The sequence below is a fragment of the Amblyomma americanum genome, chromosome 6 (assembly GCF_052857255.1).
Source record: "Amblyomma americanum isolate KBUSLIRL-KWMA chromosome 6, ASM5285725v1, whole genome shotgun sequence".
In the NCBI taxonomy this organism is placed as follows: Eukaryota; Metazoa; Arthropoda; class Arachnida; order Ixodida; family Ixodidae; genus Amblyomma; species Amblyomma americanum.
The window spans coordinates 82,515,014-82,538,132 of record NC_135502.1 but is presented as its reverse complement, the minus strand read 5'-3'; the positions used below and the strand labels follow the sequence as shown (position 1 = coordinate 82,538,132).

The window sequence follows — 23,119 nt, the reverse complement described above, 5'->3', positions numbered from 1 at the left end:
ACGACACTATCCGCCTCGTCACGGCCCCGGCCATGAGTCGAATCCAATATGGTCTACCATACTACAATGTTGATTGCACGTACCACCAAGAGTGGGATCGATATCCTTATACGTACTCTCTTCAAAAAAGCTGTGGGTCTCCACATGTGTACATCCACCACTAGACTTCTTGCTATAGGAGTTCACAACGCGTTTTCAGAAATCCCGGACACTGCTCTGAACTCCCAGCGAACTCGTCTCCTCCCCACGGCAGCGGGTGAGGCCATCCTTTCAAGAAGGCCATCCTCCGAATTTCGCGTCCGGTAGTCTACCAACTGAGCTACGGCGACGGCCGGCAGGTTCGGATCCCACCGGTTGCATGTGGTTGTTTTTTCTTCTCCTTTTATTAATGTCCCATTGATGGAAAACTCCAAATTAAAGAAGAAAGGCATCCCCTACGCTCCTTGGTTTCGGTGGCTGTTGGCTTCCGTCATGTATGGCATAACGAACACATCGTTTTCTCTTCCCTTGTATGCCTAATACTTTCGCGAGGGCCTCGAATCTGGCAGTCTTGATGCCATAGGTAGCATAACAGGGTTCTCGCACAACTTCTACCTTCGCCGTTCGACCATTTTCCTACGTGGCACTCGCGGTAATTCAGGATGTACTACGTCCGCCGCTATGGACGAGGGTGGCGCTGGTGAACACTCTCAAGGTGCGCTTACACTACACATAAATACCCCGCAAAGCAGAACATTGCACAGCCGTCGCTGCAGCTCAATTGGCAGAGCACCGGGCGTGAAATCTGAAGGTAGTGGGTTAGGATTCCATCGGCGGCACGTGGTTGTTTTTGTCCTGCTTTTATTAATCTCCCATTGATTAAAAACCACAAAGTAAAAAAAAAACATCCCCTATGCTCTTTAGTTTCGCTGGCTGTTGGCTTCCGTCATGTATGCCATAACGAGCACCTATTTTCCCTTAACTTGCATGCTTTAAAGTATACGCTGCAGCTGAAAAACAGTCCTTGTGGCCTGGGAAGTTTTGACGCGCCCTGTATCTGGATCGCGGCTTCCCCTTTCCATGGCCCATCGGGTCATTCGACCGTCTCTGCAGTGCCTAAATTATAACAGGCCTCAGGGACCGGTTTATGGGCTATATGTTTATTGACGTGCACGTGCTCTACTTGTGGTTGTCTCACACCAGGCTGCCTTTTATTAAACTTATATCTTCCTTTCCCCGGTACAGAGTAGCCAGCGGAACATATTTCTAACGCTTTGGCTACCCGTCTGTCTTTTTTTTTCTCGCTTTCAACTATATTTACGAAGTTCACGAAACAAATATCTTTGTCCACCCTGCAGTGGCCGCCATAAACTTTTGTGCCCAGCCTTTTGTTCAGAACTCGAGCGTCGCTATTGTTTGCGATAAACTGGCCCTCATCATTTGTTAACGATTAAATAAAGTACCAGTGTATAGAAGACAGGTGCTTTACGGAACGGTGCTCGAACCAGGAGCGCCACTTTGTTTTATTTTATCCAGGAAGATGTTCAAAGCGGAGCTCCGAACGCCTATCAATAAGCGATTAAAGCGCCGTCCTTTTATTCGGCCCAGTTTCCTTCTGGCGCATTTATTAAAGCGCACGTGACGCACCGTTAAAGCCTCGTTAGGAGGTGCTCCCTAAGAATGAAAAAAAAGCAAGGCTGGGAAATGATGCAGGTGCTTCATTAAACATTAAGGAGAAGAGTGCGCGTAAGTGACGACCGGCTGTCTTTATTTTTTTTTTTTTCAGGTTTATAGAAAAGAGACGTGCCTCGCGGGAGCTCGCTAATCCAGAAATTTGATTTGTGCACGAACGTGAGGAGCGCGTCCTGGAGAAGTGCTGGTGCGTCTTGGGCGGACTGTTAATTATGCACGGTCGAAACCAGCGCGGCCGTTAATAACGAGGACATGTTGGTTGAGGCAGGCTCGTCGCATTAAGTTCTATGCCACAGCTATCATGAGACATATTGAGGGATTCTTTCCAGGTATGAAAGAGACTGAGTACCTATGGACCAGCAAAGGAATGGTTGAAAGAAGCTTCTTCTTTCACTTCCGTAGGGAACGCGTGACAATGTGATTCAAGCCTAAATTTCGTTCTATATACTTTTGGCAATTAAGCAGACGATGAGTTTTATGATTCAGTTATGGAAAAAATTAAAAACAAAACATATTAAAGGCGAGATTTCATTTCAACAAAAAACACTCTATATGGTACAGGAGCCATTAGATTGGCGTCAAGAATTCAGCACTGCACAGCGTAGTCCTTTTACTGAATACACGAGTCTTCGCTCTAATTATGGCAGAAGTACTCTTCACTTCACATGAGCAACTTGAACCTACCAGTACACTAAGAATGAGAACCGTGAGTGATGCCAAAACACCAAACAAAAAGCAGTATGGTTGTTCCTACGTAAGGCGCCTCAGTATATAAAAAAGGGCTTAAAGTTCACAGCGTTCACAAAAAAGTCCTATCTCGTCAGCCCAGAAACGAACGATAAGCGCAAGGAACAGGATGCATAGGTGGCGCTGCTTCAAGTAACCGCTCTCTTTCGATTAAGCGCCGCAGTTCTCAGCCTACCACAGCAGCATAAAGATGTGAGCTCATTTTCGTTACTGTCACCATACTCCTCTAACGTAATAACGTAAGAGCCTACCAAAGAATAACGAGTAGGTGAGGCGACACCAGGAGGAAAGAAGCGGCAACAAAGTGCGTTTATCTCGCGCGCACCAGCCCTGACTCCTGCAGTAGCCCCAACAAGTTCCTCAATTCCCACAGCTCGACCCCTCCCGAGGACATCGCCCTAAAGCGCGCGGACGGGGAGATGCTGGGAGGCCTGGCGCCGAAGGCATGGACAGGGAAAAACACACGCGATAGCGAATAGGTGATGAACTGGGCAGCCGGGCTCAATGATGGAGAAAAAAAATAAAGAGGAAGAAAAAGGAAGATAGGGGGAAGTACTTCATGACGTGGAGGACGGCCCCGGCTGCCCAAAAGAGTATCCAGTAAATCAAACAGCCGTAGTAGGGAGGAAGGGAATAGAAGGGCAGCGGTGCTCTGAGCTTCGGGGAGCCCACTACGGAGAATAGGTGGCGGCTTTCCCTGGGATGTTCCCTGCCGCCCCGCCGTCTTCGATTCAGCGCCGCACATGCAGTGAAGGCCGGGAAACGCAAGGGGAGCACCTTTTTATTTCACTGTAACGCACAATGTACACGTGAGCAACGAAACCGAGATCTTTATCGCGTGGTACTGGGAGTGGTGGGTGGCAATCACGCCACGTGGGTGGCGTGTGAACAGATGCGGGAGGACATATCGGGGAAGCGTCGCTTTATCAGCGCGCTTTCAATCCCCGGAGCATTCACCTTTGTTGTTTTTATTTTGTCCCTCCAGTTTCCGGTAGTCTCGTACTTAATTTTATTTTTTTAGCATCACGTGTGAGCGGTCACGTGAGGATAGAGAGGGCTTACCTATGCTGCATCGATCTGTGCGCCGAGCAGAAACAGCTGTCGGAAACGAGCTCTGGCATGTAGTCTTTATATCAGACTGTGTTGTTCGACTTGAGCTACTTGTCTCTGAAAGGGGTTCATTTTGAGCAGTCTTATGAGATGCAAATACTGTATCAACTGAGCATCAACGTTCTCAGCAGCTATATTTAACATGCTTGCATCAAATTTCTAGCAGTCATAGTTAACATGACTGACTGAAGATCGGTTCAGTAATGAAGCAGTAAAGAAGCAGAAGCATAGTACGGACTGTATTCATATAGCACTTAAAAGACTCTTTCATACACTGCGTTTCATACACAGCAGTCAACGCTGGTAAAGCGAGCGCAAGTCCGCGCCCAAAAAGTAGTTCGCCATACAACCAAAGTGAAAACAGGCATATTTCGTTGTAACAGATCTCAAGTACCATGACTGGCAACCTCCTGCACTTCGTTTTACCCCTTGCTGCATTTTTATCGTGCAACTCATCGAGATTTCGAATAGTAAGAATGACAAGTGGCGGTATGATACACAGCTGGTAGGGCGAATCTCTCTGACTCCATCCGCACCTAAAATATAGTTCGCACTCAGAGAAAGATATAGTCAGAGGGCCCGAATACTGAATTTCTCACAAATTGGACCATGATTCCCAGTGGTAGCACTTCGGTTTATATCGCTCCTTGTTTTCGTCCGAACATAACTGATGCTTCGTGATGGACGAATGATACGTGGTAGAGTAACATGGCTTTGTTCCGCAGCCTCCGCAGCATCGACTGCTATGTATGAAATGTAGCATATAGGCGTCTTGCCTCAGCTCTCGCGCTGTGCACGAAGTCGCAGCAACTTTTATACTCACAAACCGCCGAATGTTATACGTCGGTATACAAGCATCAGAGATTTCAACTTCAGTTTTTATTTACAGATAAAGAGAGTAATCCCATTATCTCTACTTCTGGCAGTAATATCAAAGGACAGGTTACTATTTATGGTCATAATTTCCTAAACAAAGCTTGGACAACCTAAAGCGCAACACTGTGATTCTCGCATGCAGAGGCCCAGCTAACGATTTATAAGCCTTCGGGAGGACGAGAAGTTGTAAAGTGCCAGCTGCCAAGACAGCATGATCGCTACAAACAGTGAATTGACCGCGCAACTTTGCCGATCTGGGTTTGAATATTTGTTCCAGAGCGTAGTTGAGATTTGACGCCACGCTTGTGAGACCCTCGAATATGCCTCAACACTGCACGACCAACGTCTTGTTCTTACGTACAAGATCCTTCTTACCTCTCACAATTTTCAAATCAGTCTGGCATTCAAGTTCAGCAGTTCTCAGACAAAGATAAACCCCATGTCACATGTAATGTCTTATTACGTTATTTACGCTAAGGTACGTTACATTATATTTCGCGGCGTTTAACGTCCTAAATCTGCGCAAAGGCCATGGGGAACGCTGCGATGGGAGCTGCGGAATTACTTCCAGAACCTGTTTCTTTTTTATTAACGCGCACTCGCATTTTGCGTTCCTCCTCTACAGAAATGCGCCCGACACGGCCAGGATTCGAACTCGCGACCTAAGAGCCAACAGTCGAACACCAATGTCCCAGTGCCGCCGCCGCGGCGGGTAACGACAAATTGCACTTAACTATTTCCGATATGCGGGTTCTTTCACAGAGATACCCCAGAGTCCCGTCCAATGCGTTGAGGCACAGCCGAATCCCTGAGTACCGGTTTCACAATTTTTGCGCTCTTCAGCGCACTTTTCACCGGGGTTCAGCCACTAACCTGGCAGACGCATTACTCCTTGATATCGAACGGGTAAGCGGATCTTACGTGTGGGACCCCGCAAGAATCTGCGCAAAGGAACGAGGCAGGCCCCTACCTATAAGAGATGCCGGAATTAACAGACAAAAGCGAAGTCTCTAAAGCTTCTTTGGCGCAGAAACGAGCCGCCATGGAAATGGACTGCAGGTTTTTTAGGAAGAAGCATGGCACTGTTTCAAAGAGAAAAGAGCGTTAGCCGCTTTCTTCGGCTTATTTAGAAATTCAACGAATAAAAAAAGGAAGCAAAATATGCAAGGAGATTATACAGAAGAGCGCCAGGTGCGGTCCTTCCGTTCGCATTGCTTTTTCCATCGCCCTTTTCAGCAGCCTCCCTTTGGAATATACTTCGCATACTCAACATTATTCGGACGTCTGCGGGGCGCAGGGAACTTAAATTTACAGGGTGATTCAAAAGTGACAGAAAAATAGCAATTCAATAATTTCAAAAGTAGAAGCAATAGCGCGAGGCTGTTTTCACAGGAATGCGCACAAAGACATCGTATTTTTTTTTTTTTTTTTGCTAACGACAAATTTCATACCCCCTAACTACTGACAAAACTGAGCGTCATCTTTAGATGCCAAATGTAACTATTCTGGCAATAAAACTTACCCTTAATTGGAAAAAAAAAAATACCCCGCGTTCTTCCGTGCATTCCAGTGAAAGCCGCGCGGCGTTAGCGAGTATACATTTCAAATGGTTGAAATTTTACTTTTTCTGTGCCTTCTAAATCAGCCTGTATACCAGGCCTTTCAAGGAAGACTATCAAAAATTTTCAACAATAGGCTTTTTAGAGTAAAAATGTAGCTTTCGCGGCATTGTATTACCAGCGTTGGCGGACACCGGGAAGCCTGTGAATTGTCTTAAGCAGGAAGTTTGTTAACTAATTTTTAATAGTTAACTTTGCAATTATATAGCTATAGGCGCCTAACTGCAATAAGAGATTTGTAGCCGGTCGTTAGTAATAGCCATATCGGTTTTTATGATTTAGAAAACGCGATTATCCTCGGCGCTGTGGCTGAACAAAATTTGGCTACATCGTGCCAAAATACATTGCTCTTCCAAAAAGCTTGCAGGCAAAGTAACCTTTCCAGTGCATGTAACTAGTCAAAAAAGACAAATTTTGTCGAGACGCACCGCCAAGGTTAATCGTGTTTTCAAAATTCTAGAAACTGATAGGGCTATTACTAACGACCAGCTACAAATATGTAATTGCAACTAGGCGCCTTAGTCTAATAGTTAAAAAGTTCAATTTTAAAATCTAGTTAACCAGCTTACCACTTAAGACGATTCACCCGTTTTCGGTTGTCCGCCAACACTGGTAATACTATGCCGCGAAAGCCATATTTTTACTTTAAAAACCTATTTTTGAAAATTTTTGAAAGTCTTCGCTGAAGTACCTTGCATAATGGTACTGTAATATGAGACAAATATTCTGGTCTCTTCACTTTAGAGACACATATAGCCGACAATATTCAGTAATAAAGCATGGAAGGTTCCGTCTAGAGCTTTAAACTTCGCATGTAACTGCCAGTGGTAACGCAGTGACGTGGGTTGAGGAACGGCAGCACAGTATTGGAGACGAATTCTCGAATTCAATAAACTTCTTTCTTGCCTTAGAGGGAGGCGCACTCCAAGAGCTAGTAAGAGACTTTGATAGAAAAAGCAATATAGTGGTGGTGAGGCCTCCGAAACATTGGAATAGATAAATTCCGAATATATAATATTACTACGGGAAACTGCTGCAATAGTTGTTCCTAAATGTTCTTAACCATTGGCTGTTTTGCATGCGCACTTCACTAAAGCCGGCCGCCGCGGTGGCTCAGTGGTTATGGCGCTCGGCTGCTGTCCCGAAAGACGCGGGTTCGATCCCGGCCGCAGCGGTCGAATTTCGACGGAGGCGAAATTCTACAGGACCATGTACTGTGCGATGTCAGTGCACTTTAAGGAACAGCAGGTAGTAGAAATTTCCGGAGCCCTCCACTACGGCGTCCCTCATAGCCTGAGTCGCTTTCGGACGTTAAACACCCATAAACCATAAAACTTCACTAAAGCCGGAACGCATAATCTCATTGCGTAGTATGCAGGTGCGGCGGTTTAAACCATTCGCTTTAGCGGAAGGATTCAGGTCGAGTTCATTTTTGTGGTTGCGTAGAACTACAAAATACGTTAGCAGAAGGTGAGAAATTGGGCTATAAAGTTTGCTTGCAATCAAACGACAGGACTTGCTGAAGGAAAGCAACACCAAGATTAAGAACACCGAAAAATATCGGCAGTCCGTCTGTTAACACAATATTTTTCTTCTCTACCTGGATACGGCGTGCACAAGAGGCTTCGCAAATACATTTATTGTTTATCACATTTTGCACCATGCATTTCCTCCATACGAACAACCATTTACTTTGAGCCGCAAGCAACATTCGTATCCAACAAGCGGAAGAAGCCTCGATCGATGGCAGGAAGGAAGCGGGCTGCGCCTCGAAGAAATTTTACGAGTCTCACATCGGAAATACCGTGATATATAACAAGCAAGGAAAGCCCGCGGAATTAAAGCCAACGCTTTACTTCGCAACGTTAAGCTGCACGATTTGCTCATTTAAAGAGCCATTGAACCCCGAAAAATCTAAAACCATTATTAAGGATAAGAAAAAAAAAGACGTTAAACAACAAGAACAGCGAACAGATATGAGTTTTGCGACGGAAACGATCTGAACAGCCCTTTAGCAGTTCGCTGCATTTCACTGTCGATAAGAGAATTTAAAAAAAATAGGACGGGGAAGGCGTTCTGCTTGGGGACGATTGTATTCTTTTCTTGTTCTTTCTTTTACTGCGCGAGTAATCGCTCACGCCATCGGTCGCATGCGCTGTATGAACCGGGATTCTCTCCACCCGCGGTGGCGATGCGAAGAAAAAATGGCGCCCGAGACATTATCGAACCTCGCAATGACAGTCTACACATCGCATTAAAGCTTTTTTAACTTCCGGAAGGCTTACACAGTCACACACGTTGCGACGCTCGAACGCGATAGGTGCGGGGATGTTTTTTTTTTTTTTTCCCAACGCAGAAACGCTGGCTCTAAATGGAGGCGGTCGCAATTGTGTAACGTTTACGGCCAGGAACCAGCGCCTGTACGAAGCGAGGGTATTTATTACGAAAGAACGGAGACGGTGTGGACGAGCTAAATCCGACGCCAGCAGTCATTAAACCTCTGCTATGGGCTTCGCAGGAGTCGCCGAAGCGTTCGCGAAGAATCTTACGGCCGTGGCATTAATTTTCTTGAGTGAGGCCACTGTATACTTAAATGGCGCTCTTTCTTTCATATACTTCACGTCTTTGTTTCTTGGTTTCTGTCTTTCCTGCTTCTTCCTTTCTGTCTCGCTATATTTCCTTCTTCACTTCGGTCTTTCTCTCACTCCTGTCTTGATTCCTTCTTTCAGTGTTTTTCCTTTCCTTTCTTCCTTAATTCCTTCCATATTTGATTTTTTTTTCTTAACGTGGCTTACGCTGAAGCAATTCTTAGGGACTTCAGAACGTTATGGTTTCCCGGACCTGGGCGAACCATCCGCGTAATATCTGTAGCACGTAGAAATAGGAGTCTGAACTATTTGACCACAAGAATGCAAGTAAGTCCCTGCATTGCGGTGAGAAAGGCGAGTAAATAGTTTTGTTTAACAAGTCGGCAGGCATTCGAGCTTTCCTGGCAACACGCAGCCCAGAGCGGCTGTTCAAACTGCGCGAACACATGCAAAAAGCAAGATAAACGTTCAGTAAAGTTAATCATCATAAACTAGGTCCAGAACTACTGGAAACAGGTTCCGCCTGTATATGGGGGACAAGAGCAGCTTGACTTACCGAACGCCTGTAAGAAACTGCGAATGACAATCTGTATAAAATAAAGGAAGTTTCGTTCAAGCCATTATGTTCACATTGTGTCTCCGACTTTTAATGAATCAGGGCTAGAAGGAAAAAGAATGTTCGCCATACTTCATACATAAAATAAACAGTAGACAAGAAAAGCAGACAAATGATTATTTATGGAGCATCAGCAACAAAACTTGTCGCGGCAACTAATTTATTTGCCTTCTTTTTTCTCGTATGACTTATTAGACAAGTCTTAACTGGAACCGACGTGGATTTTGAAACGCTGCTTTAATACATCAGAACTGTTCGCAATTTCTGACTATACAAAAGTAATGAGCCCGTTTTTTGCTCACGCATAGCATTGCAGATGACTACCAACAAGAAAAAATACCTGAAATTGGTAAAATCATGACAGTAAAATTTTGATCTTATGAAGGCATACAGTAGTTAACTGCTGCTTTATTGGGACTCTGCACTAAAAAAAAAAAAACTTATTCCCACGAATCTCCTCACAACCTTCTGCAACGACCCAAAGGACAAATGTTGCACACCATCGCACGAGTACTGATTGCTGAATTAGCTTTACAAAGTCCCGTTCTCAAAGCATATGCTGTATATATGATATTCTTACTTTTCGCGACACGCGAACTTCATATACTGCGTGGAAAATAAAATAAAAATGTTGCTTCGCTTTTGGCAAATCACATTAAAAATTTTCTACATTTCTTTTTTTCATTCAGGCCGTTACAATTACTGAAACATCCGTCGAATGGAATCTGCAAATCGAGTGATAAAAAGCGGACACAAAGATTTTTAACGAGTGCGCAGAACGTTGTGAACAGAAATTCGCTCTCAGATAAGTTCCTTCGCTGAGCAGTAAGCAAGAAGCACTGTTCAGTTCGTTACGATATTACGTTCTGACCGTTTTACTTATTGTGAAGCATGAGCAAGTTTGAATATAAGCATTTGCGGAAAAGCGCATTCAATATCTCATCCTTTAAAGCCTCAGCCGAAATCGCAGTCGCTTATTGGGGTTTTCTTCTTGTTCGCTGATGTGAACGCGGATAAAAAAGCGACTATAGTCGGACACAACTCAAGAAAAAAGCGGCTTTTCTCCGTCAAAGGACCCCCTTCCAGCCAATGGCGTGGGCCTATTCTCGTCATCCTGCTAGCGTGACAATGCAAAGAGTGGCGTAACAACGCAGGGAGGGCACTATACCCAACCATGGAAGGAGGGGACAATCCCCTTTCATGGGCACTCCCTGAATTGTCATTAGTAGGCTCGCAAGAATCGACTGACGCCATTGGCTGGAAGGGGACTCTCTGACGGGGCAAAGCCGTTTTTTTCTTGAATTGTATCCGACTATAGGCAAAGAGGTGGGGGGGGGTGCACTGGTAGGATTTCAAGCTAAATCCACGAAAGATTTCTCGACGGCACCGTAGGGTAGAATCCCGGCGTTGGGGGTTGCTGGAGAGCCTAACAATTTCGTCTGCTCACTCTCCCGGTCGACGAGTGTTTGCAGGATATCCTCCATCAGACGAAGGGGCGCCCGTGAGGGCTGTCAGGAAAGGGGAAAGGGAGAACAAGGCGGGAGGAGCAGCCCGATGAAGCCGCAGCCACTGAAAAGGGGCCAATGATCCACTTCGGCAAAGACGCAGCGCTCGAGGATATCAATTGGCGCGTTTCTTTGCGGGGTCCAGACCCCTTGGACCCGGGCGTCATGAAGTACAAAAACAACACGTATAAGCTCCTGCCTCATTATAGAAGTCGTTTAGTCGAATTGAAGTAAGTGTCTGGGTGGCTCCTTTGCGTAGACGCGACGCGGAAGTGCCGAGAGCAATGTGGTGGTTGGGGAGCTCCGCCAGACGGAGTTATGTGTCTTGACCCGCGCAACGACATACAGCAGCACTATATTCCACCAACAAGCAAGAAACATAAAAAGGAACTTTCCCGCCTAATATTTGTTCAACGTCAGATCCAGCATTCATTAATAATAACACTAAATGGTTAATTCGTACGTACAAAAGAATAGAGAGCGACAATGAATCACCCTGTCTTGGGGAATTACGGCACGAATTTTGAACTCATGGAGACCTTTAACGCGCACTAAAATCCCAATACAGACCACCGGTGTTTTTGCATTTATTATTTTCCGAACTAAGAGCCCACTGGCCACGTTCTAAATAGCGACTTGGTGTTCTGTATAGTAGAGCGCCAGAGCCCCTCAGCGATAACTCCAGTTGGCTTCCAATGATGAAAGAGGCCCTCGTACCATCAGCGTCGAATGTCGTTCCCGAAGTTATATGGCTCTTCAAGGAACAGCGAATATTCGTGCGGCGCCGCCAAGCGTCAGATTCAAAAACACACTGCATTAGAGCAGGGAACCTCGCGCATCCGGTATATGCGACAGCCGACATATTTGCCCGTTCTCTTTTCCCGAAGCGCTCATAGGAAGTGCGCTCTTCGTACACATATATATAGCGCGCACTCATTTCGCCTCTCGAGAAACAAAAGCTGGAGAGTGCGCAGACTTATAGACGTTTCATTCCCGGATATATCCGGCCCGTTCACGCCGCACGCGCCACCCGTTTCTTCCTGCGCAGGGGCCGCTTACGTGCGTTTCGAGTGGCGGAGTGGCGAAGGAGGATGGGAGATTCCCAGAGAACGCTCAATTTGCCCGTTTTCTGGGAGCATTCATGTGGCACTAAATGGACAGAAGAGGTATATAAGTTTTCTAGACGCTGAGTTGGGGGGGGGGGGGGGGGTCGAAAGAGAGAGCCTGCTTAGGATGGCGGATGTCGTTGGTGAAGCGAGGGGGCTGGGCTGAGCTCAGCTCTGTGCTGCCCGCGGGTGCTGAGAGGTCTGCGCTCCATCCGATAGGAAGCAGTTGAGCAGGAGTGGCTTGACGGCACCCGGTCTCCGCCTGGCTGTTCGTTGGAGCCTCGTCTAGTGAGCGGCCCGCCGCCGCCGCCGCGTAGTCTGAACCAATGCGATTTTTTTTCGTTTCTTGCTTTCCCTCTCTTCTCCGCTCTCTCTGCCCTAAGTGGGCCGACGCGTACTTCCTATTTCAAGCGCAGTCGAGTACTTTTCGTCTCCAAGAGGCGCGGGCGAACGTCGGGCTCCCCAGCGAAAAAGCAAGTAAAAGGCAAAAAAAAAAAAAACGCGCTCCGCGCTTCCCGCTCTGTACACTAGCAATATAACCGGCGCCATTTCAAGGGGGACGGGCCACCAATGCCAGCACCAGGCGCTTGGTTGCTTGCTGTTGCACTCGCGCCTGACACCGCCAGAAGGCCTCTCCAAGCGAAAGTGAGGGAGAGAGTGATGAGCGCAACAACGGTGCAAGCCTGCCCCTGCCTGCCTTCGCAAGCAAACGCTCTAAGCACCGTTGCGTTACGGCTGAGATCGAATCCACCTGCTCCCGCCATCCCACTTGTGTAGCGTTTTAGCGACGAGAGAGAAAGGGGGGGGGGGGGGTGGCATTCGTTGGCGAGGGCTGAGGCTTGAAAGGTTATGAGCCCGGCTTCTTCCCACGTAAGAGTGTTTTGTATTGCCTCGGTAGGGAGCCTCATAAGGTTCCACAAGTGCAACGCTTATTTAGGATCCTGAGAGGTGAGCGCCTTTTTCTCGGAGATCGGGCCACAGATCCTCGAAGCGAAGTTCTACCTCTGGCTGGGCGTTAAGGTTTTACAACGGCTCGCACACAGGGTAGAACGTGATTGCCGTCTGGCCGCTTATTTAGTTTTGTTGTCTAGTGTTTCCTCTCTTGTTATCTTCAAAAGTTAAAGTAGTTCGGGACTGGTAGCTGGAAAGGTGTTTTTCAATCATGCATGCTCAGTCTGGACGATGAAAAAAAAAAACATGAAAAATATTGACGTGCTTGAGAATAACCAGTTGCTATTTCCAATGTAATCTTTTTGGTAAACGAATAAAAAATAAAATGCTTCCTTTCTCTTCGTCTTTGCTTTCAGTTATATATATATATATATATATATATATATATATATATATATATATATAGATAGATAGATAGATAGATAGATAGATAGATAGATAGATAGATAGATAGATAGATAGATAGATAGATAGATAGATAGATAGATAGATAGATAGATAGATAGATAGATAGATAGATAGATAGATAGATAGATAGATAGATGACGTTCCATGTCACACTCGCGGTAATACAGGACGTGCTACCTCCGCCGCTATAAACGAGGGTGGCGCTGGTGAACACTCACAAGGTTCGCTTACACCCAATAAACATAAATACCCACGAGAGCAGCAGATTGGACAGCCGTCGCCGTAGCTCAGTTGGTAAGAGCACCGGACGTGATATTCGGAGGTCGTGGGTTCGGATCCCACCGGCGGCATGGTTGTTTTTTCTGCTGCTTTATAAGCAATTTTCTTTAAGCGATAGATTAATCGAATTATTATTATCCCACTGATCAGTACTAAACATTTAAAAAAAATTAAACATTCCCCTAAGCACCTTGGTTTCGGTGACTGTTGGCTCCCTTCGTAAGTATATATACATATTCAATATAACGTTGGCTGCTCCGCTTTGCATGAGTTGAATGTAACGGTAATAAGCGGCAGAAAACGCGAGCAGTCCAAAAAGTCGGAAGCGTTACAGCGATCTACCTACTTGCAAGTACCACAAATATTTCATATTTTGATAGCAAAAAGAAAACAAATTTCAAGCGAACAGATATAATCATATAGAAATATCCAGTTGGATAAGAAGAATTTGAATTCTCACATAATTTAGACAAATTGAAGGCCAAGCATAATGATGTACGAAGAGAACTGGCGCTATGTACGCCAATTCGCAAACGCAGACACTGCGGAGATTAGTTCTTTTAGGCTTGTGGTAAATGTATTCCACATATCTCCCGCTCGAAAGCATGTGAAGCACTGAAATTGAACGGAAAGGCAGAAGCGGCGTACAGTTCCCGTTAGGTAGTGATAAATAAATCGTTCAAGTTCTTCAAGCTAACTGTAGCAATAGCACGCACTTGAAGATTGAACGGTCCTTTGGCTAGCGTGTTCCAAACAGGTTGCCTGCATTCAAGGATCAGCAAAACACATTCCCCCCATTCTTTTTATTTCTGCGCTATACGAACCTAACTGCTTCTTTTAAAAAAACAGCCAGACACACTTCCAAATCCCCCTTGATCCTCCATTAATTAACGTTTCCGCGCATCCAACTTTTTAATTATCACGATCATTTGTCAGTTTCAATGTTGTGAAGAACGTTCCAAGGTGTATCGCTTTGGCTTAACCTCCACCGGGCAAACTTCTTCATTAGCTTGTCATTAGTTTTGCTCTTGTTTCTTACGCACCCTGCTGCCCCGTGGTTCCTTCAGCGTTACAAAAGGCGTCTGCTAACTTCTACCCGCTCGTTCCTGCACAAAAAAATACTCAGGAAAACGAGAATACAAACAAAATAGAGAAAAATGACGAAAGAAAAGCAAAACGGCTGCTCAGATTCTGAACAGCGGAAGCAATAAGACGTCCGCCTGCATTCATCATGTTTGGCTGCCTAGCATCCATGTTCGCACGAGCACGCTAGTTAAATCTCAGCCGTGACAAATGGAAGCGAAGCGGACGTGGACGTCAGCGCCGACATAATTAATGGTGTTGCCACCTCATGCCTGAGCCCGTCTCGCGGCTAGCTTTGCCTTTTCTCCTGCCCGCTTTTATTTCGTTCCAACAGGCGAATGCACAGCAGGAATTGTTCGTTCCTTCGCTGTGCGCTGAGACTCGGAAAGGAGTCGAAGTTATGGTAGAGCACTTTTACAGTCACGAAAGTCAGGCAGCAGTTAGATGAGCACGAATTATTTCATTTATTATGATTTTGTATCGGATTTATTACGATTCCCAAATCCAACGGTTCGCAAATGAACTTGTGTGGAATAAATGCATAATGCGTATATGCTTTGATGTAAAGCCGCCCCGTGTTTAAGGCAGTCTGTAGAAATTGTGTATTGGCAAGAATATGTTAGGTCTCTCGCACTCATGTTGTTTTGCCTTCTAACGCAGTTGTTTCAATGTTTGTGCTTTGCTGATAAGGAATAACTGAGGAGAAAGGCAGAGAGGGTGAACCAGTATATGGCAACCAGTTCAGCACCGCGTACTATGGAACGGAGAAAATAAAGGCAAGCAGATGCCCTAAAAAAAAAAAATGGAGGGAACCCTTAAGCTCAGCCTTAAGGGTCTGACGCGACAGCGTAATCAGTTAATTGCCATATATGCAGAAGGTCTTTTTCTACTTTACTTTCGTAGACCCCTGGGAGTCCTCATAACCCTCCTGGCGCAGTGGTGCAGAGGCGTTGCGCCACTACCATGCGATGACAGGTGCTCTCAGCGGTGGGCCTTGTGTGGCCTAGGTTTATCTTCCCGAGCGACCAAATAATCATTTAACTGCCACCTGCCACGGCGGACAGTTTGCTCACTGTCCAGTGGGCAGGTTGTGATGACGCAGCAAGGTCAGGTGACCAACGTTACCCGCCTACCTCCTAGGATTCTCGTGATTTTTCGCTCACAACGCCAACAACGCCAGCGCCGTATTTTCTGGATAACGAGGCCTTTAACGTTCCCGCGTTAATGCCAAGCGACCGTCAAAGACGCTGCGAGATTCAGCGCTCGCTAGTCGCTTAATCCCGCCTTACTCTGGTGTTATTGATGAAGGGAGACAGTCTACTACCGCGAGTCACAGCATTTCTGAGAGTAGGCCGCAGATTAAAGCCGCACAAGCAAACAGGTTAGCGTTGAAGTGACGCTCATATGACCAAATGGCGTCAACGGGGTTCACCTGTCTCTTGCGTGTGGCGGCTCCTGCTTCGTGGGCAAGCGCTTCTTGACCCTGACGTCGTTGTCTCATCTGGCATCGCGAGCTACGTGAGGACTTTCTCACCCTAATCTGAGGATTCATGCAGGCCACCAACAAGTAACAGGAAAAGCATAAAACTAACAACAGGCTGCTGTATTCCACAATTACTTCTTTTTAGTAGTAGGTAGGTACAATATTTATTAACAGTTAATTATCGTTGCCGATGAAAAGTTTTGCTAAAAGAGATAGGAACGAACGGAATGATTGCGGTTCGCCATTTTCCAGCGTCCACAGTAGGCAATGTCACACCACTGCGAAGAATACCTAGTGAAAGGATTCAACCCAAATGCAGCCTGGACCGCTCGAAACAGAACTGACATTGTACGTAATTTTACCGCAAAAAAAATTCTGAGAACGAGCGCACAGGCACTGACAGCACCTGCGGTTCATTTTACATTGCGCTGTCCTGTTTACAGGCGGCTACGCTAACCTTGAACCCAACACCATCAAGTAAGCGGTCTCAGTATGTTGCCTGGGCGATGTACCCTTCCCTTTATCTTACTCTAAAGTTGTGTTTTATTAATTAGACGTAGTTCAAAGTAAATACACCATTATTTCATTTTTCTTACACATGGAAAGTTTCACTAATGCCGAAGTCTTAAGTGTCCTCCGACAAAAGACTCAAGTATTAGAGACCAAGCCCCAAAACGCAGCGAACCACCGGAAAAACCGTTCGCTGTGACCGCTTATCCCAGCCTGCGCGAACGTTCCCGGCTGGTAATGGCGACGGGCGACGGACAAATATTCGTCGAAGGGTAGCAGCCCACCAGACAAGCTCCCTCCCAGAACTTTTATACTCCCTGCAGCTTTTCTACGAGGTGCTCTGTTAAGATTAGCGATAAATTATACATTCCGCCTTTATGGTCTCAGCGCAGGCATAAGGGAGCGAGCACGAGGGGCAAGTAAGATCGTGCGGAGCGTGGGGGCGGAGTAACGGGATGGGTCCCACCGCAACAGAAAACGGAAATCAATATTAACACGCAGAGTCAAGCGCACCGTAGAGCACAATGGGGGAAAGCTGGGCTATATTTGCCACGACGAGTCACCAACGGCTAACGAGGGACACATTGTGATCTCCGGGCCCCGGCGGCGGGAGATTTTATCGCAAAGTTTCGAAATGACCGGGGATGGTGATTTATTCCCTTCCAGCTGCGCCGCGTCTCGGCTGCACAATGAGGCCCCCTCTGTAAGGTCCTCACGGGTTCGCTGAGAGAGATGCAGTCTGTCCGTGTACGCGCAGTTCGTATCTGATCCCTCAAGGGTGTTGTATCTGGTGCCGCCCATGTTGTATTAATATTCTAATGCTTCCGAGAAACGGTGGGTTTCTTGGATCTCTGACGTGCTGAAACGAAGGAAACGGCCCCAACGTATCCTTTCCGCTCAAACGAAAAAGCGCTTTTCTTTCCTGAACAATTCCTGTGAGCTTGCTGTTTCAGACGCTCAGGCAGCTACAGACAGGGGCACTGACCTCTTGGTCGTGGACTAGTATTCCAACTTCTCGAACGTGTCCAGCGTCTCGCGTACTCTGCTGACGTTAATCAATACAGTAAACTGCATCAAAGCTCGCTGAGCCAATTGAGCAGTTAAGACCTGTAAGCGATATTCGCATTTTAAAAGGCAAATATAAGAGGAGGTTGGAGTTATGGAGCTATTTCACAATGTATTGTGAGAGAAAAAAATTCATAGGGGCCAAAACTAAAGGTGTTGGGAGCCGTACTTAAAGTAGACGGGTAAGAAGACCAAATTAAAATAGCTAGCTTCCTGCTCAGCTCATTGTAACTTTATCACGAAGCATCTATTGATGTTACCATAAAAAGCTATTTTGCAAGCTAATGACACTTTTCACTCTTTCCCCACCGTTCTCTTTGACTGAACTGCGAATAAATACAAAGAAGGATTCTAATTCTTTCGTTTTTTTGCTTCCTGCGAAGAAATTGCAAGATGCTAAAAAGAAAGAACATCTATTTTGTTGGTCTTCACCCCGACCTGCAGAAACATTTATCCGGCAATATTCCTAGAGGAGGAGGAGGAAGAGGAAAGGCAGGGATAAAGGAGAATAGCAGAAAACTGATGTCACTGTGAAAAGTCAGCATTCGTTAAAGTCACAGCCTGCCGTGCAGGCCGGAAGTTCGCAAGAAGCGGAGCAGTGCCTTGGAGGCCTTCACCGCCGACGATCGCCGCGGCCAGTGGCCGAGAATCTTCATTTCTGTCAGTGAGCGTGGATCTAGACGCTCCAGCGCACGGCAGAGCGACTGCCTTTCGGCCCTGTGGGCAGGGCAGTAACAAAGAATATAGCCAATGTGCCTATATTCTCACGAAACGGTTGCGGTGTAATTGTAGAATGCATGAAGCTTATTGTACGCTAGGCTAATATTTCTGATTCCTGTTGATGAAATGCGCACTCAGGTATGAGTCCAGGGCAGTGAATAACAGCAACCTACGATTATCGCGTGTCGTGATGATGTGCCAAGAATAGCTCGACCATCTGTCTTTTCCACTTACCCTTTATTCACCTCTTCTGTTCCCCAGCTGATCATGTGGTTACGTACAATTACGAACGGCATAGAAAAGCATTCTTAAGACATGACTATCAGGTCTACTGTTTCGTAGCGATAGCTACATTACGGTAGCATTCTGAGCCTTAGTGTGGCGGCGCCGCCACCCTGTGGCTGCGCCGCTACGCTGTCACGTGGTTGGTCACGTGGTGCGGAGCAGCTGCCGGCGGCACGGCGCCGTGGCTGATCACGTGACCAACTTCCTCTCGGCCAGCTGTAGCTATGGCGTCACTCTAGGTTTAACCAAGCCTAAACCACCGGCAATTTTTTTGAAGCCTTCTCAATCTAAAGAAAGAGACAACACGCAAGAAAAACAAACTTAAAACTTCCAGCGCTGCAGATATTGATCGAACAAAACAGCGCTGTCAAGGCCTGTCAAGAGGGTGCGCTGTCAAGAGGGTACTGAACACAAATATCCATGTCCCAATATTGGTACAGGTTTAACGGATATTTCCTTATGCCACACAAACGTGCATCCGCAGTTCACGATATTGGAACCGCGATGTTGGAACTATACGCAGTGGATATGCACCTACTGCCAGTCGTCCACGCATATCGACGTCCCGCTATCGTAAGTATACCTAATGGCTTTTCCCAGTACCTTTTTAAAGATAAAATATACCTCATCTTCGACTTGCTGAACACAGATCCACGCTTCTAATCAATGCTCGGAATCGCACGTCCTCGTTTTACGGAAGCTTATCAGAGATTCGCTTCTACGTGCACATCGCCAAGTGAACCCGGCGTTCGCTTCCTCAGAAGCCCGCCATCTCCGATGTAGATGTATAGAACGGGTCGCAGGAGCAACCGGCACTATCTCTATACGGTCTCCCTCGGCCACGGCCGCGGCAGACAAAGCTAATAGGTAAGCGAAGCGGACAGCCAACAGATGAGCTGACACGAAGCGACACGGCAGTCTTGCCCGACCGCCATCAACTGGTCATGCTCTCGCGCCGGCGCTCGCACACACACAAGCTCGGCTGTACATATATATAGGTGAAGCCGCTTGCAACGAGAGCAAAAAAAGAGGAACAAATGACCACTCCGCGTATGTAAGTTCAAGCTGAACAAATGAAAAGAGATAGGTGGAGCGAGCCAGCGAGGGAATAAGCTAAAAAATAATAAGCCAAGGCGATGCCAAGCAAGAAGCGAAAATTGAAGCGAATGACCCGGCTCCCTTTATCTTCTTTAGGCACGTCAGTCGCGTCTGGTCGGCAGCCTTATCTCGTGGCAAATGGCTGCGTCCACGGAGCGAGCCGAGAACCCCCGCCCGCTTTCATTAATCTTTTCGCCTGCGTGACTTTATTCTGCGCCTAGAGGAGACCTCCCCCACCCCCACCACGCCCCTCACCCTCCACTCGCTAGCGTGGCTGCCCAAAGCCCGCTTGGATCTCTCCCTCACATCTCTTCCACTGCCACCCCCTCTCAAGTCCTCTTTGCATTTCTTTCATTTACCACGTCCAGTGTTTATTTCTCTCTTCTTTTCTCTAAAGATTTCCTGACGGAGGTGGAAGGCGTTACCCCGCTGCCGTCGTCGTCTCCTGTATCTCCCGTCCTCTGCTTTCTTTTCGCTTTTTTCTTCTTTTTCTTTACGGCCGGGCTACTCTGCTTCTCCCTCCTCTCTCTCTACTTCTCTACCTAACAGCGCATCCCAGCCATTGTTTCGTTGCCGGCAGTAACAAAAAAAAAGAAGGTTAAAGAGAGCACTGGAAAGCAAAGCTCGAAAGATTCCCTCCTCGCCTGCCCTGTGCTTGCCGCCCCGCGTGTTTGCGCAGAAGAGCCGCATGTTTTATCAATGGGCAAGAGAACGCTCGCTGATGGCGGTGTCCCGGGGCGCGCATTTGTTAGGGGCACGTAGACGGCGGTGGCGGCGGCCGGCGCTGCCCGTGACGAGGGCTAACGAAGCGCGTCTAAGGTTACACGTCGGACGTGCTCCACCGCCGGCTTCGGACCTCGGGTGCACAGACGCGGAGCGCAGCTTGCCGCCCAGGCTCGGTGTCAGCAGACAGGGGAATGAGGAGGCAAAATGATGGGAAGAGAGGGGGGGACGTTCAGAAAGGAGGAACATGTGTGCCTGCTTGCCTGTTTCGAGAGAGAGAGAGAGACCACTGACTCGTAGTCTCAACGAGAGGACGACCTATACGAAGGACAACGGACACAAAGTACAACAACAACTCATCACTGAACGACTAGTATTGAGTGCTGTCGTGTAAGTCATACAAAACGACTGCGCGCTGTCCCTAATGCTTGGCGTTAAGGAAGGGCTCATAGATAATGCATAACGTTTCCACCGTTAATGCCCCGCAAGCCTCCCTGTCGCGCTGCGTGCCTCCAACTTAACGCACGCTTTGTAGTTTTTTTTTTTCGGGTACCTCGCTTTTCCTTAAGCGCTGATTCGGAGAATCCCGTCTTCAGTTCGTGAGCGCAGTATACGGCGTCTTTTTGTGTCCATGTTTCCAGCTCAGCGTGCCCTCCATGGATACTGAGGCTTACAGCGCCCCTGGAGCTCTCTTGCGGACAAATTCCCGAGCTGTTTTCACTCGCTCATCATCACCACAAATTGATGCACTCGCTTGGGTCGGTACAACTTATATCATATCGCATCGTTGAGGATAAGACGGGGGCCATTAGCGTGTTATCTTGTACATGAGAGAGAGAATGCCATGTTCCCGAATGTACAGGGTCGGTCAAAAGTTCTCAGGCCACAAGGTCTTCTTTTAAGTGGTATATCCTGCCACTTATAATAGCAATAAAGCTATCAAGGTTTAAGGGGTGAAAATGATACTTCTCCTATCCTCTACAAAGATTTTGGGTTTCGGGGATGCCATAACTGACCGACTACTCCCTCGAAAGCAGGCTCTGCGGCCTGGAAACTTTTTACTAAACCTGTAACCTTTAAATAAAGACTCCAGGAATGTACGTGAAGAAAAGACTACAATATTGGTACCACAACCATTTAACAAGACGAACAGGATTTTTGCAGAAGGAAGTGTGGTGATATTAACCGTCAAAGAGTCCACTACCATGCCTCCCTGGATGGATTGCATGACTTCATACTGCGTAAATTCAAGAGCGTTTCATTTCATGCGCATTGGCGAGGACCATCGGGATGACGGCCCCACAGCTGGAACAACCTGAACAGTGTCCTCTCTAGGGCTCTCAGGAACATTCGGTACGCTTGGAGCCGTATACTTTCCAATTATAAGTATTCAAAAGTTCAAAGGACTGTCATGCTGTTCTTGGAACGCTTGGAATCAGATGTCGTTTGTTGACGGAAGTTCAAGGCGTCGCGTCTTCATACATATATCAATAAAGTAGGCGTTCCTTTCTTTTATTTTTTTCAGCTGCTGGATCTCCCATCCAAAGTACGTTATCTGTGCCAAGTGCTCAGAGCTCCACTGAGCACACGTGCACAAAAAGAGCTTGGTACGGCGAGATGTGGAACGTACCATAATATTTTATTCTTCATTGTGGCACGACAGTGCATAACAGGCGAATTTCAAATACTGTTACCATGCGTCGTGCAAGTATTTCTAATACTTCCCCTTGCTTGGAATCCCCCGGATAGCACAGGCTCAGCAATGTGACTGTATCTTTTTCTTTTCACCTTTTGTGCACGCGTCGCAGGCACTCTACGTCTGCACTACGTCTGCACTCTGCACTTTTCCTGAGAGGAAGTAGTGGAAGGTTCGTTTCTTCCCAAAAGCCGACATAAAATTTTTTCGCCCTCTGGGAGGTTTTCTGCACTGAGAGCTACCCTAGTGCATTGCGAGGGCTAAGTACACCCATATTAAGTGCACTGTGACAAGCACTAAAACAACAATGCAATCATCATCTGTCGAGTTATGTCTACTGCAAGACAAAAATTTCTTAAAATGACTTCCAAAACTCCATGCTTCATGCCAGCCATGGCCACGTTACTCCAGCAAATTTCTTCTTCCCCTCACTTTTTTTCTAGGACTCAACTGCAGCTGATACGTTTCGTTCTTGGAATTCTTCTCTCTTGCACTCTGGCCTACCACCGGTTGTCAGTTCTGCACATCGTATGTCCTTCCAATGGTCGTTCGGTCTTACTAATATCAACTAAAACTTTTCCGTCATTGGCTCCGTAACACGAACACGATACAAAAGAGGCGCTGCATACAAGCACATTGAAAGTATTTAACTTAACTTAGGGCATAAAATACATTGAAGAACAAGTAATTGAAATGAGAGATTTGATGTCATCCCCCGACAGTTTCGAAAAGCAGAAGTTACTACTCACTGGAGCTTGAAACTAGCGGCATGATATGTTGCGCAGTGAGCGTTCACTGTGCAAGTAAAATATAGCAAGAAATAAAAGCTCAGACTGCGGCCTTTCCTCTCCGAGAAAGAACTCACTGAGACAAGAGGGTAAAATCGACGCACACTGGGTAGGCATTCCCCAGTTATAGACAGCTGGTTACCAACAACCCTCGAAATAAAACCACAATGAAAGCTGCAACGTGGCAGTACT

General features: G+C 46.8%; 1 protein-coding gene and 1 non-coding gene across 2 annotated transcripts in view; one reads left to right on the top strand and one right to left on the bottom strand.

The window, feature by feature from the left end:
* The window catches only part of LOC144093801 (kin of IRRE-like protein 2), a 191,690-nt gene that overhangs the window by 136,728 nt on the left and 31,843 nt on the right, over positions 1–23,119 (bottom strand). The window lies entirely within an intron of this gene.
* Positions 13,474–13,547, top strand: TRNAS-UGA (transfer RNA serine (anticodon UGA)). Its single transcript has one exon. It is a non-coding gene; the product is annotated as a tRNA-Ser (tRNA).